Source organism: Homarus americanus, unplaced genomic scaffold (genome assembly GCF_018991925.1).
Source record: "Homarus americanus isolate GMGI-L3 unplaced genomic scaffold, GMGI_Hamer_2.0 scaffold25013, whole genome shotgun sequence".
NCBI classification, from domain to species: Eukaryota; Metazoa; Arthropoda; class Malacostraca; order Decapoda; family Nephropidae; genus Homarus; species Homarus americanus.
The window spans coordinates 1,710,794-1,726,581 of record NW_024722158.1 but is presented as its reverse complement, the minus strand read 5'-3'; the positions used below and the strand labels follow the sequence as shown (position 1 = coordinate 1,726,581).

Sequence of the window (15,788 nt, the reverse complement as noted above, 5' to 3'; positions counted from 1 at the left end):
TCAGCTTATAAATTACCCTTAACCAAACTTAACCTAAACATTAACAGTACAGTTGTACCCCACTTAACGCGGTCAATTGAACCCAGAGGGTCCCGCGTTAAGTGAAAACCGCGTTAAGTGAATAACAGAACATATGGGATTAATTCCAATAGAACCCAGCCCGACCCCCAAACTCCACTTTTTGACGACAAATAACTATGTTGTAGTAAAATTCAAAACATAAAACAATCGTGAAGCAAGGTGGAGGTGGGAGAGGCAATACAAGATTACAAATACTTAAGTGAGGAGCTGAGATGGCTGACGAGTAAGGCTGAGTATTGTAGAAGACGATAGGTAGTCACTGTGCCGTAGGTTTAGAGGATAGGTGATCCTGTGGTCACTTCCCAGAGTGTAGTCCTCTCTCCTCGAATTGGAGCTGACAAAGAAGACTTGGAGGAAGTGACGCAACAACCAGGATATGGAGAAGGGAAACCCCGGAGTGGTAACTAAGACGAGTCATACTCGTGTCTCGTCCCTAGATGGCGTTGCTCGTGGTGCTGGGTAGGTAGATCAAGACAATAGATGGCGTGGTTCGTAGTGCTGGGTGGAGAGGTTCGTAACAAGTGTAATTGTCAAACCCTAATATAAAGTATTCAATAAATACAGTAACCGTTAATAAGAGTCCTAATTCATCCCTCCCTTATTGAGAAAGGCTGATGTGTTATAAGTGTCTTGGTGGTATACAGTGAGTCCTGAGTAATAACCTGTTTCCCTTAGTGTCTCAGGTGTCGCAGGTTACCCCTATTCACCAGTTGTTCTCTCCCCATGATGGCGGCCGAACCATTACCTCCCTCCTCCTTTGCTCATCCTCCCTCTCTCTCATTCCTCCACCCCTAACCTTCCCTCCATCTCATGAGTATAAAGAACAGAGAAATATTAAGAATAGAGAATTAGAGAATAAAGGAGGAGTAAAAGTAAGTAAGTAAATAAGAATAAACGATAAAATAAAAGCTCTATAATTAGTGACGTAACAAACAAAACATTTTAATGACGCTACTGAGCCAACCAAGTCACAGTATTCATCGTGAAATTCATCGCCCCCCTCCCCTCCTTCCCTTCCTCTCCCCAGTAAAGATTGTTTTTTGACTGGCTGTACATTTATTAATAAAGTTCACTATCCTCATTAATTTGGGTCATTATAATTAAAATTTTGGCCAAATTCATATGTTTATTTTTATTTTTTAATTAATTACATGATTGATGAATTGAAAATGAATTTGAAATAACCTATAGGTTCAAAAAGTCTATTATTATTATAAGAATATACAGTACTCCCTCTTTATCGACGGATTTTTTATCGACGGTTTCGATTATCGACGGATTATTTAGCCGGATTTTTATTTTGGCACCAAACAGCTTCTCCCAGTCCTCTCCTTGAACAGGGCTAGAGGGTACGTGTTTTTCGAATCATTTTCAGTTAAAAAATTATTACATCACACGTATATTTTACCTAAACTGCGCCTGAATGAATATATTCTCGGAAATAAATAGTAGTTTTGCTGAAACGTGATGTATTTCAATGTAAAATAGGATAAAATACATGACGGAAACAAAAGACTTTACCTAAGCTTCCGATGTTCTTGAGATGTTACTCGTTTTTTTAATAGTTTTCGGTTAAAATTCTGTTATATTACAATGATATTCTATTCATACTGTGCTTGATATAATACATTCACGGAAATGTAATATTTTTGTTGAAATGACGTACGTATTAAAGTGGAAAGTGGGATCAAATCGTGACGAAAACAATGACTCACTTTCTTTCGTTCAAAAGATGTTACCGTAATCACTTTTCGAATGGTTTAGTTAAAAAACTGTTGTATTACAATAATATTCCCTCCTAATTGACTTGAATAAATACTTGAATGGAAATATACAATATTTTTGTTGAAACTACCCGCGTTTCAGTGTAAAGTGTTGTAATAATAAATGGTAAACAATTTGCCTTGGGCAGCCGGATTTTTGGACTTTTACTGTACTGTACACTGTTTTGTTTACTGTAAGGACCGATGTTCACTTCAATAAATGAAATCGTAAGTTTGCTAGTATTTTTGTCCACTTATTATATTATTATTTATACACTATTATTTAAGGTTATGCGTAAAGGAAACGCATTAATGCTTAAAGGTACATTTATTCAACATATGCTAATAATAGTTAGAAAAATTACGTAACCATCACGGTATCGACGGTTTCTTTATCGACGGCCGTTTACAGAACGTAACCCCCGTCGATAAAGAGGGAGTACTGTATTATGAAATAGATGAAGATGAATCACTTATAGCCATAGATTATGAATTAAGATACAGTAAGTCCTCGCTTAACGTCGGGGTTAAGTTCCTGAAAATGTGATGATACGAGTGAGCGTTCCATTGTTGGTTGTGGATTCGCAACGTGAACGTCTTTTGTTTGTGACGTCATTTCTGCCCGCGTCCGCTCACCTTGTTTACTTTAGTATGGGCCCAGCAGTGTTAAGTTAAGTACAGAGTATCTCCTTTCTTATTGTACAGTATGTTTCTAGTGGTATAACGTGTAAACCTTGCTCGACTTTTATAATACCAAGTAAAGTATTATTTGTGAAAGATTATTGTTAATCATATTTTAAAGTTCCACGGAAAATAACTTCCTTATTTATGAGGTTTCGTGTGGTGGATAGACCACGTTGTTCATCGTAGTTTCTAGACTAAATAAGTCTTTACTTTTGTGTTCATTATTTTGTCACTCGGTTGAGTCATTTATTTGATCAGATTTAACTTGTATTTGTTTATTTTTGTACATACTGATATATTTATTTTATTGTTTATTTGTTAATATATTCTGTAATTTAAACTACTGCATGTACTTCAATATACCCCATAGTAATGAGGTGATGATTTGGTGGGATCTATTCCTGGACCTATAATATAAAGAGAAGTAGAATTTGTAATTTTGTTACACCCTAAGAGGCCTAGGGTCGTAACAGTGACGTTATACGAAACAACGTTAAGCGGATCAATTTTCCCCATAAAAAATTGATAAAATCTGGAGTTACGTTGCTGAGCCTCCCTTTGACCCATGAAATACATTACATATACAGAAAATCATTGCCATTTCTATAGGAAATAGTGCATACATATACAACTGCTGTAGTACTAAGTTTGTATGGGTACTCACCGTCGGGCAGAGGTGTCTGGTGGGTAGTTAAGTGGAGGAGGCGGATGGTGGGAGCGGAGGAGGAGGGTGGTGAGTCACTGCGGCTGCCTCCTCCTCCTCCTGTGCTGACTGGGGTTCCTCTGCCACTGCTTGCTCCTCCTCCATTGATGTTTGCTCCTCCTCGACTGCCAGCTGTTGTGAAGATGCTGCTGCTGCTTCTGCCATCCCGCGACAAAAAATGAATTCTTACACATCTCAGTGTAACAATCAAGACTGTCATCAATGCTGTGTTGAACCTTTGAGCTACCTTCTCTGTTTGGGTCGACATCTACAAGGATTTGCTTACCTTGCTGGATCATGTTGAACGCTTCTGCCATCCTCTTGGTAGTTAGAGTTCGTTGAGGTTCTTCGTCGTTGTCTTCAACAGGACTGTGTTCTGTTAGTTGTTGCAGATCTTCGTTGGTGAGCTCTTCTGTATGGGATGCCAGGACGTCCTCAATATCCTTTGATTCCAGCTCATCAAAGCCTGCTTGTCTAGCCAAGCTGAGGATATCCCTATTCACAGCTGGGACTAAGTCCATGAATCCTGTAAAACTGTTGACACACTCGGGCCACAGCTTACACCATTCAGGCAACTTTCTGAAACCTCTTCCCATGCCTTGCCAATGTTGTCAATTGCATGAAGAATGTTCAAGCTGCGCCAATATTCTCAGATCGTTGGTTTATTTTCTCCGTCTGTAGCCTTGAGCAGCTGGGCCATGGTACCGCGTAAATAATACGCCTTGAATGCGGCGATGACGCCTTGGTCCATAGGCTGTGTCAGTGCTGTCGTGTTGGGAGGCAGGAATACAACTTTTACACTGTCATGCAAGTCGATGAGATTGGGAGGATGAGCTGGAGCATTGTCAACGATCGGAAGAATTTTGAAGTTAAGGTTCTCCTTGGCACAGTATTCCTTCAGTGCAGGGACGGTGTACACGTTTAGCCACTGGCTGAATATGGCGCCGGTTATCCGTGCCTTCTTGTTTGCCTTGTAGATCCCTGGAAGTTGATCCTTAGAGTAACCTTTCAGGGCCTGTGGGTTAGCAGTGTGAGAAATCAGCATAGGCTTCAGCTTGAAGTCGACGGCAGCGTTCGCACCAAGCAGCAGCGTCAAGCGGTCTTTTGCCGCTTTAAAACCCGGTGCTCTTTTCTCCTCCTTGGAGATATAGGTCCTCTCAGGCATCTGGATCAGGCATCTTCCAAAAGAGACCAGTCTCATCCACATTGAAGACTTGCTTCGATGAGTAGCCTCCTTCATGGATAATTCGTTTGAATTCTGGCGGGAATGTGTCGGCAGCTTCACCAGTCATCTTAATGTTATGGAAGTTATAACGACGCTTAAATCGTTGAAACCATCCTCGGCTGGATAACCATAAGGCTCACAGGGGCATTGTGTTGATTCTGGTCTTCCATCCACATTGCCAGCATCTTTTCCACCTTCTCTATCACAGTGCTTCTAGTACGAGTTGTCTTAGTAGCACTCGGAGAAGAACCACTTCCAGCACTAACCTTAATCTTGGCCTCTGAGGCTTCTAAGTAGAACTGAACTAATAGTGTGAGCCATGAGATATTAGAAAACAATAACAGTTGATGTGGTGTTCATCATTAACACTTTTCCTTGGTGTTCACATGAAAGGATGCGAACAATCTTCCTGCGTTTGAGGACAGACGGTTTGACACAGCACTGATCCACATTGTGTTCACAGAAGAGGTTATAAGAAATAAACTGTCAAAGCTAAAGGTTTAAAATAGTCCCGGCCCTGACATGGTGCATCCTAGAGTGCAAAGAGAGTTGAGCAACGAGCTTGCTGAGCCCCTGAAGATCCTGTTCTGTAAATGCCTGGATGAACAAAAGGTCCCCAGTGATTGGAAAATGGCTTATGTGAGTCCTATCTTCAAGAAGGGCGATCATTACTCCATGAACAACTATAGACCAGTGAGCCTGACCAGCATAATATGTAAAGTACTTGGGAGTATTAACAGAGATGCCAAGATGGAACATCTACTACGAAACAACCTCGTAAAGGACTGCCAACACGGTTTTATGCCAGGGCGCTCCTGCTTAACACAATTGCTCAAAGTACTGGATATTTGAACACAAATTCTGGAATGGGGTGATAATATCAACAATATATACCTAAATTTTCCCAAGGCTTTTAACAGTGTACCCCATGAAAGGCTGAAAATTAAACTGGAAGGGTACGGAAATCGGGAAGTGTCCTAGCATGGATCAGAGACTTTCTCCATGACAGTAAGCAGTGTGTGTGGTAATTAATGGTATGAAATCATCATGTGTACCCACCAAAAGCAGGGTACCACAGGTCAGTGTATTGGGCCCGCTGTTGTTTGTTTGCTTCATCAATGACATGCCAGATGCTATACATTCCTCCTTACAAAATGTTTGCGGACGACGCCAAGTTACAGTAAAGCCTCGAATAACGAAGGTATGTGTCCTCCAACATTACAGTGTAAGGTGAATCATTGTATCATTGATTACCATTAAAATAAAGCAATAATAATGAGATGTGTTCCCCAGTGTGACCTTTTCATATCTTTTATGTGGCTTTTTACCCTCTTTTCCCCCAAAAACAATAAAATTAATGAAAATTCAAACTATATTCTTTAAATAATGTTTATGAATGCACCTTATACAATATAAATCAATAATAATATGGTCACACAAGAGGAGATGGGACGCCATTGTTGTTGTCAGTGTTTACACCCATAATGTCAGTTCTTTATCTGAAACTGAAGAACGTAAGACCCTGGTTGTTGCTGTAGTAAAATTAATGTAAAAAATGAATATGTATGTTTTAAGTACAGTAATGTTATTTAATGTTAATAAATGGAGCAATAGAAGTAGCTAACCATTGATGGTAAAGAAATATAAGCAAGACTGATAGTGGAACGCCAACGTATACGTGCGCACTCGAGGAAACGGCGTCATTTATCTTTTTAAGAATATGTGCAAAAAGATTCATTATTACTTATTGCTGAATGTGTTTTTGATTGAATTACAGTGACCCCTCGTTTAACGAACGCCTCGGTTAACGAAATTTCGGTTAACGAACTGCCTTCCATAAGGATCTTCAATTCGGTTAACGAATTTCTTACGAACCGACCTCAACATGTTTTCGCTTGCACTGGCCGGGCAACCAGCTTTAGTATCAGTCCGCCAATACATTAATCGGTTCTAGGGCTTAAATTCCTAACTATTTTAGTAAATATCAAGAAGTTTATACTATTCAATAATTTTAAAAGTTTAATATTCAATTTTATAGTCATTTTAACAATTATTGAACATAATTGAAGGTAAAGTGACTAGTTTAAAGCGCAGCATCCAGCCTCTTAACACAGCAAACAGGCGTTAGTCTCTCTGTTTTCACTGGAGGTAACATCTTGCTTGAGACTCTCTTCAACTAAATGCTTTTTTTCTGTTTCCAAGCAAATTATTGGTCATTTTGAAATATATTTTACATATTGACAATATATAATGCAGTGCAGTGTTGATTTAAAGAAAATAATCTTGAAATACACCAGGACAACTAAAATTTTATGGGTGAAATGGTGCCATGGGGTGACTTCTCTTCCACCCCAATGCCTTCTCTTCTTCCTTCTCCTCCACCCCCATTGTAATTCCCATCATCATCATCCAGGAGCCTTCTACATACACACCTCAAAGTAAGTGAACTTTTCTACCATTTTTGTTGAATTTAGGAAATTTTCGGTGAGCTGGAACCAATTACCCAAAAACCCATTGAAACAATGGTTTCGGTTAACGAACGACCTTCTGGAACGGATTGAGTTCGTTAACCGAGGGGTCACTGTAATGTAAAAAATGAATAGTTATTTTTCAAGTAATGCTACTTAATATGAACAAATGGAACAATAAAAGTAGCTAACCACTATTGGTAAAGAAAAAAGTGAGACAGATTGGGAATGCCAACTTATGTAAGTGCTTACACTTATTACTGTTCATATATGTTTTAAATAACACTTACAAATGTAAAACAAAAATTCTACTCACAAATGGTAGGAGAGTCTAAAACATAAGGACAGCCAATGATGTGAGTTTTTACTCAGATGATGAAGTCATCAGGTTCAACTTTGGCTGAAGCTGTAGGTTCAACTCTGGCTGAAGCTGTAGGTTCAACTCTGGCTGAAGCTGTAGGTTCAACTCTGGCTGAAGCTGTAGGTTCAACTCTGGCTGAAGCTGTAGGTTCAACTCTGGCTGAAGCAATAGGTTCAACTCTGGCTGAAGCTGTAGGTTCAACTCTGCTGTAGGTTCAACTCTGGCTGAAGCTGTAGGTTCAACTCTGGCTGAAGCTGTAGGTTCAACTCTGGCTGAAGCTGTGGTTCAACTCTGGCTGAAGCTGTAGGTTCAACTCTGGCTGAAGCTGTAGGTTCAACTCTGGCTGAAGCTGTAGGTTCAACTCTGCTGAAGCTGTAGGTTCAACTCTGGCTGAAGCTGTAGGTTCAACTCTGGCTGAAGCTGTAGGTTCAACTCTGGCTGAAGCTGTAGGTTCAACTCTGGCTGAAGCTGTAGGTTCAACTCTGGCTGAAGCTGTAGGTTCAACTCTGGCTGAAGCTGTAGGTTTTGGCTGAAGCTGTAGGTTCAACTCTGGCTGAAGCTGTAGGTTCAACTCTGGCTGAAGCTGTAGGTTCAACTCTGGCTGAAGCTGTAGGTTCAACTATGGTTGAAGCTGTAGGTTCAACTATGGTTGAAGCTGTAGGTTCAACTATGGTTGAAGCTGTAGGTTCAACTTTGGTTGAAGCTGTAGGTTCAACTCTGGTTGAAGCTGTAGGTTCAACTCTGGTTGAAGCTGTAGGTTCAACTCTGGTTGAAGCTGTAGGTTCAACTCTGGTTGAAGCTGTAGGTTCAACTCTGGTTGAAGCTGTAGGTTCAACTCTGGCTGAAGCTGTAGGTTCAACTCTGGCTGAAGCTGTAGGTTCAACTCTGGCTGAAGCTGTAGGTTCAACTCTGGCTGAAGCTGTAGGTTCAACTCTGGTTGAAGCTGGGTTCAACTCTGGTTGAAGCTGTGGGTTCAACTCTGGCTGAAGCTGTAGGTTCAACTCTGGCTGAAGCTGTAGGTTCAACTCTGGCTGAAGCTGTAGGTTCAACTCTGGCTGAAGCTGTAGGTTCAACTCTGGTTGAAGCTGTAGGTTCAACTCTGGTTGAAGCTGTAGGTTCAACTCTGGCTGAAGCTGTAGGTTCAACTCTGGTTGAAGCTGTAGGTTCAACTCTGGTTGAGCTGTAGGTTCAACTCTGGCTGGCTTGTAGGTTCAACTCTGGCTGAAGCTGTAGGTTCAACTCTGGCTGAAGCTGTAGGTTCAACTCTGGCTGAAGCTGTGGGTTTCAACTCTGTAAGGCTGAGGTTCAACTCTGGTTGAAGCTGTGGGTTCAACTCTGGCTGAAGCTGTAGGTTCAACTCTGGCTGAAGCTGTAGGTTCAACTCTGGCTGAAGCTGTAGGTTCAACTCTGGCTGAGCTGTAGGTTCAACTCTGGCTGAAGCTGTAGGTTCAACTCTGGCTGAAGCTGTAGGTTCAACTCTGGCTGGCTGTAGGTTCAACTCTGGTTGAAGCTGTAGGTTCAACTCTGGCTGAAGCTGTAGGTTCAACTCTGGCTGAAGCTGTAGGTTCAACTCTGGCTGAAGCTGTAGGTTCAACTCTGGCTGAAGCTGTAGGTTCAACTCTGGCTGAAGCTGTAGGTTCAACTCTGGCTGAAGCTGTAGGTTCAACTCTGGTTGAAGCTGTAGCTTTCCATAAAGATGTCATAGCTGTTGCTGAAACTGTTAGTGAACCTGAAGTTGATGTTGAAGCTGCTTATGATGCTGAATTTGATGGTGTAGCTGAAGTTGATGGTTTAGGCCTTTGAGTAATAAAAGTTGTCTAAAGAACCTTTCACAGCCATTTTCTTTTCTCATTATACATCTTTATGTAGAGGTCATATGTGTTTCCGTCCCTGTTAATTTTAAGGCTTCGTTCCGTTAATGGATCCACTTCAGAAAATATGTTCATTGCTTGCTCCATATAATATCCACAGACCTCTCACCTTTTTCATATCATTTTAACACATCTAGTTTCTCGGCTAAATTTATACGGTTTCTATTAGCTTTTGAACCAACACTACCATCACTTGCTCTCTTGAATAAGGACTCAAAAATGCTGTAAGAAATCTGAGAAAGTTTTTCTCCTGTTCCTGTTCAGATGTGTGAAAACAAAGCCGCCAGCTGCGACTGTTTATACTAGTCACCACTCACAAGCCAGGCAGCCTCCAAGTGCAAGGCGTGTTTTTTATTTATAATACATATTGGGATTTAGTTATTACTTAAATGAAAATGTATTTTTATTTTATTTTTTATTCTATTTTTGTTGTAAATACGAAGAAATTAATGGTGTAAATTGAATTGGGTCCTAAATTAACCATGGTCTTAAATATTAATCGTCATTATCGGAGGATTTCCTGTATTTCGGGAAATTAAGAACCAAGCTGACTGTGAAGAGCTGCAGAAGGATCTCTGTGAGCTTCAAGAATGGTCAAAGAAATGGCTGCTAAGATTCAACCTCACGAAGTGTAGAGGGATGCACCTGGGGCATACCAACGGTAAGGAGGCGTATCATATGTCCCAACGGGATGAAGAAACTGCACTATTTGAGATAATGTGAGAAGGACCTAGGTGTGTATGTTGACAATGAGCTGAAGTTCTTGGGTCATTGTGAGAAGAAGGTAAGTCAGGCAACTAAATTATTAGATCTTATAAGAAGGCCGTTCAGATATCTAGACGGTCCGTCCCTCAAAACAATCTTCAAGAGTGAAGTGCTTCCCCGTCTGGTCCCCGAGATATGGCTAAGGATTGTCAGTTGATTGAAAATGTCCAGAGGAAAGTCATGGACTGGTGCCGGCACCTCTGCAACCCTTAGAGATTAGAGCGCCTAATTGGGGTGTATAAACATCTGAAAGGGCACTACTGTACTCAGTCGAGTGTCCTTACTTGGAGCTGGCGGACTTTCGCCCCACAAGAGGTCACAGCTCAAGGTTGAAGAAGCCACAAGTCCAGATAACTGTGAGGAGTAACTTTTTCGGAGTGAGAGTTGTGAACTCTTGGAACAACTGTCAGTGAGTGTTGTGACAGCACCAAGTATGAGCTCTTTCAAGACAAGACTTGACCAACACTGCAGCAGGTTCGGATACAGTACATTCAGGAGCCGGTGCATGCCCAGTACTTGACACCAGTGTGTAACAGAGACGTGACCGATCGTCCAAACGGCTAACGAGCCGATCATTTAGTGAAGAGGATAAAAGTAAAGTAAAAAGTTTACAGTCATTTTCCAAACTTGTGTTGGTTAGCTGTGATGACCTGACGGTGCTGTAGATTCAGGATGCACAGTCAGCCTCTAATGACAGGCTTATTCTTCAGATAATTTTTCACAGTCTTACCCAGTGTTCGTCTTGCTCTACCCACCCATGGCTCACCTCCCCTCCACATGTAAACTCATGCATCTCTTGAGCCAATTGTTCGCCATTATCTCCACATGCCTGAACTATCTCAGCCAACCACTAAGTAAAAACTCGCCAATACTCTCAATAAACAGATGCTTGCTTAGCCTTGAACAAGGTGGGAGAGCAAAAATAAGCCTGGCAATTCTGTTCAACACTGTTTAAAGGTTCTTCAGTAGATAATTAAGTAGGCAGACCCATAAAGAGTTACAATAGTAAACCTGGGATATAATATGTGAATGTAATAGGGTCACAATTTACTGTCTATCCAAAAACTATTGAATAGCATACTGTACTGTACTATGGAATTCAAATATGAAAGTTCCAACTCTTAACTACTGAATTTATATGGTCTTTAAAATTTAGTTTTGAGTCAAAACACACTCCAAAATTATGAACAGAATGAACATGACTGACTTGTACTTCCCCAAAGTTGAAAGAGCCAAAATCATTTGTACTTCTCCCTCTTATTTCCTTGAATGACGATAAACTCAGTTTTGTCATCATTCAGCTTAAGTTTTCTCATAGTCTAGTCATCCAAATCTTAATATCAGACATCAAGAATTTCATTATCTCTTCAATAATCCTCAATATTTGTTATTTTCACATAAAGCTGTGCGTCATTGGCACAGAAATAGTGCATTATCCAGCAGAGATGTAAGACTACATTAAACACTGTGAACAGAAGTGGTCCCAAAACTGATCCCTGTGGGTCTCCAAACTGCAAAGGAACGTGTCTGAAATAGTTCCATCAACCATCACACATGGAAGATAAATCTGACAAATAAGATTCAAGCAGTGAGAGTACATTCTTATGAGGTACTGTGTGTAGCAAAAGATGTGAGTACAATACTGTGTGTCATGAGGTACTGTGTGTAGCAAAAGATGTGAGTACAATACTGTGTCATTATGAGGTACTGTGTGTAGCAAAAGATGTGAGTACAATACTGTGTGTCATTATGAGGTACTGTGTGTAGCAAAAGATGTGAGTACAATACTGTGTCATTATGAGGTACTGTTGTACTGCGCACATCATTGTCATCCCTAAAAATCCCATCTAATCTATATTACGCTACATAACATTCAAATGCACCGCGCTTGTAGAACCCCAGAAAACGGGAAACATTGAGAAAGGACAACTCACCTACTCAAGGTTCCTAGACCATGTGTGGTATTGTACCCAGGTATATATCATATCAAGTGTATGTATTCATAGCATTAAGGATCACTAGGTAGGCATAAGATGAATGTTAAAGTCCAGTTGAGCCGACTAGTGTACTAAGACTAAGTGGAGCAGGGTTTGAAGGTCATACTATTTACGCCTGTGAGCGTGTAGCTAACCTAACTCCAACAGATATCATAGTGAAAATACATGAGAACAATGATCTGGAAAAAGGATAAATGTATCAGAACTATGAGGTGTTGACAGTGATCTAGAAACTATACTGGAAAGGAAATATCGTGTGGGCCGGTATGAATTTAATACACCTAGAGCCTCACGTGACATATACCCACGACAGGTACAGTGATCAGAGAATCTTATGTCTGTGTTCAAATAGTGCACTGTGTGAGAGGAGGATCCCTCATTACAGTTTTTAAGTGAAGTTGATACACCCCACATGATCATTCGCTTTTGGTTGTAGGCGTCATGTACCACCAGATGCCCGTTGATATTAAAATCCCAGGCATTTAACCAAGCACTAGCAAACCAAGACCTGACCTAGTGTGTATAAGTTAGGATTAATATATGTGTTTATAAGAAATGAGTGACAATATACCGTGAAAGTGTTCAGGGGAGAACCATAAGAAACAAAAAGGTAATTGAGGATTGGAAACGGGGCTTATGTGGACGAGAAGGGCGGAAGCCGCCTTAGTCTTTCCCGTTCTGCCGCCACCACAGGTCAGTGCCCTTACGGGCTATATCCCGCCTACAATTAAGGTTGATAAATAACAGTTACTACAGTTTAAAGCTTTGCTGATATATAAGTGTGATAGGGATGTGTTAAGGGATGGGATAACCATTGTGGCATTATTGTTAGTCTTTCCCGCTCTGCCGCACCACAGGTGCCACGTGGTTGGTATCTTGCCGCGAGCCATTGTCCCTTGAGCGCCACACTAGGTGAATTACCCCACTATACCAGTCCACTATGAACCGGTGGATTCTGAGCGCACTCCCACATGGCTAGTCACAACTAAGGAGACCGTGGAAACTGCGGTCGCCACTTGAGCCACTCTATAATACCAGGCGAGAAATAGTGCTGGTATGTTCGAGTGAAGCCCCGTCTTTACCCACCGAGGGCGTGTAATAGTAACGAGGCCAAGCAGTATACCTAAAAGTCACAAGGAGTCACATACTTGCAGGTATGGAGTGTAACAGGTGTGTTGAGATGGTGCTACTATGTATGATAACTCGACGTGCCACACCAGTGAACAGTCTGATGTGTTAAGGGTTATTGGAAGAAGGACCATGAGATACTGGCGCTCACCATTGTTGTGCAATAAGGGTGATGACCGCCAGTAATGTAGGAGTCTGGCCCAGTTGGGTAACCAAAATTCCGTTCTTCTCTGAGGAAGGCCAGTTCATGTATGTTTTTACCAGTGTGTTTTATAAGAAATAAATCAATGAAGACATGTTATGGTTTCACCCTTCTTTACCCTTATCGATCTGATCAATGGAAAACCTAACCCAATGCCTAGTCCGCTCTGCCCGCTACCTAACGAGCTACATGCTGTCCAGAGGGGGTCTGGTGGCAGCGACCCTTAGACATTAAGATTAGAGTTAAGTTATCCCCTTAGATTTAGTGACCCCAGTCGATACTGTGTGTAGCAAAAGATGTGAGTACAATACTGTGTGTCATTATGAGGTACTGTGTAGCAAAAGATGTGAGTACAATACTGTGTGTCATTATGAGGTACTGTGTGTAGCAAAAGATGTGAGTACAATACTGTGTGTCATTACATGAGTTAACAAATATGCACTTTTCTCCAAACAGCTCAAATTAGTGCAAAAAATAAACTTATGAAATTACATCACTAGTGACAAAAATTTCTCATTTTCTTTATATAAAAATGTTACTAGCAGGTATGGGTGAGCATGTGAGCTACCATACACAGAAGGAGTCATAATGGCATATAGCTACAACAGATTATATGGAAAAACATAAAATACAATATAAATGTTTATTAAAACTCTCATAATAGTTATTTTAGGATTAGCAACCAATATAATAAAAAAAATACTAATTTATATTCATATCTATACTGTATACATATATGCATTTCCAAATTGCATGTACCTGTATAGCATTCCTTAAACCAACAACTTATAATGGAAAACATATTCAATGGATGTTCATGGTAACATTATCTCATCAATATCATAATTGTGAATATCACCACTTAATAGCTGAGTATGATGACCTTTATAATGATTATCTTGATGGTAACTCAACCAGATGTATGACTGAGTACGATGACCTTTATAATGATTATCTTGATGGTAACTCAACCAGATGTATGACTGAGTACGATGACCTTTATAATGATTATCTTGATGGTAACTCAACCAGATGTATGACTGAGTACGATGACCTTTATAATGATTATCTTGATGGTAACTCAACCAGATGTATGACTGAGTACGATGACCTTTATAATGATTATCTTGATGGTAACTCAACCAGATGTATGACTGAGTACGATGACCTTTATAATGATTATCTTGATGGTAACTCAACCAGATGTATGACTGAGTACGATGACCTTTATAATGATTATCTTGATGGTAACTCAACCAGATGTATGACTGACCCAGAGACACAACCTATTACTATGGTCAGGGCCAAAATAAAGACCAACTAAAGCAAAATACTAGAGACGGCTTCATAAAAATCTATAAGTGCTAGTTTTAAATAACAAGTGAATATGAACCATAAAAAAAGAAATTATAAAGTCCAGTCCAGTATATTGCATCTATGTATATTGTCCATCTATTGAAACCTTCAGTAAACAGATTATTTTATAAAAAAAACAACTATATAATGGCCTGTTTATATATATATATATATATATATATATATATATATATATATATATATATATATATATATATATATATATATATATATATATATATATATATATATATATACAGTCAAACCTCAAATTTAATGGCCTATATGGAAAGGAAATACCATTGCTGTACATCGAGGGTCCATTACACGTAAACCGTCCATCTAACGAACTATAAAGTTATAAAAGACCGCTGTATCCAGAATCCTTTAGATGTGAAGTCCCTCCATCTAACCATTTACTATGACACAAACCAGCCCTAAGGTTCTTTACAGTATAGAAGCCCACTTACTTTAACAGTTCCATCTGGATCTGTGGCAACTTTCTTTAATATAATCAATCATTTTCATAGAGTTAAATGCATCCTAATTACTGACTGTCATCATATAAGCAGCACTGTATTGTATGTGTTGATGGTCATCTAGATAAATGAATATACTGTATATGCTGTCGAGGTACAGAATATGGACAAGTCTCAAACAGTATCATAATAATAAATGACAAATAACATTTAAGCACAACACTTGAATATTGAAACACAACTCTTACAAAAATTATTAATAAAAACTATTACACAACTCAATAGTTATCTGTCTTCCCTTATAACAACATAATATAACCAGAGTCTAACTTCATTATGATCTGGTAACAGTGACAGAAGTCTGGAATTGTCCAATTTATTTAGTTATAATACAAATTTCTCTTCAGGTTTATCAAAATAACTCTACAGTAATGTATTGATGTAGGAGTTACTGTACACATTGGGCTAAGACAAGTTTACACACACACGAGCCCCCCTACACACAAGATACACAACACAAAGATGCACGCACACACACACACACACAACACTACTTGTTTGTTGTTCAACACCTCAGCCCAGGTGACCTCCGCCGTAAACATTATTCTGTGTGTTCACTGTATGTTCCTTCTCCTTTCTCTAATGAAGGCTTTTGTTAAACACCCTCACCCCAAGCTTTGTAACTAATAAGTCATTCATGTCCAA

At 39.8% G+C, this 15,788-nt stretch overlaps 2 long non-coding RNA genes across 2 annotated transcripts; one reads left to right on the top strand and one right to left on the bottom strand.

The window, feature by feature from the left end:
• The first annotated feature begins 13,437 nt into the window (after positions 1-13,437).
• LOC121862084 lies at positions 13,438-13,716 on the top strand. The gene is made up of 2 exons (XR_006088168.1): positions 13,438-13,575; positions 13,624-13,716. It is a non-coding gene; the product is annotated as an uncharacterized LOC121862084 (long non-coding RNA).
• A 161-nt stretch (positions 13,717-13,877) lies between these two features.
• Positions 13,878-14,850, bottom strand: LOC121862083. The gene is made up of 2 exons (XR_006088167.1): positions 14,189-14,850; positions 13,878-14,131 (listed from the first exon to the last, which is right to left on the bottom strand). It is a non-coding gene; the product is annotated as an uncharacterized LOC121862083 (long non-coding RNA).
• Positions 14,851-15,788: the final 938 nt, after the last annotated feature.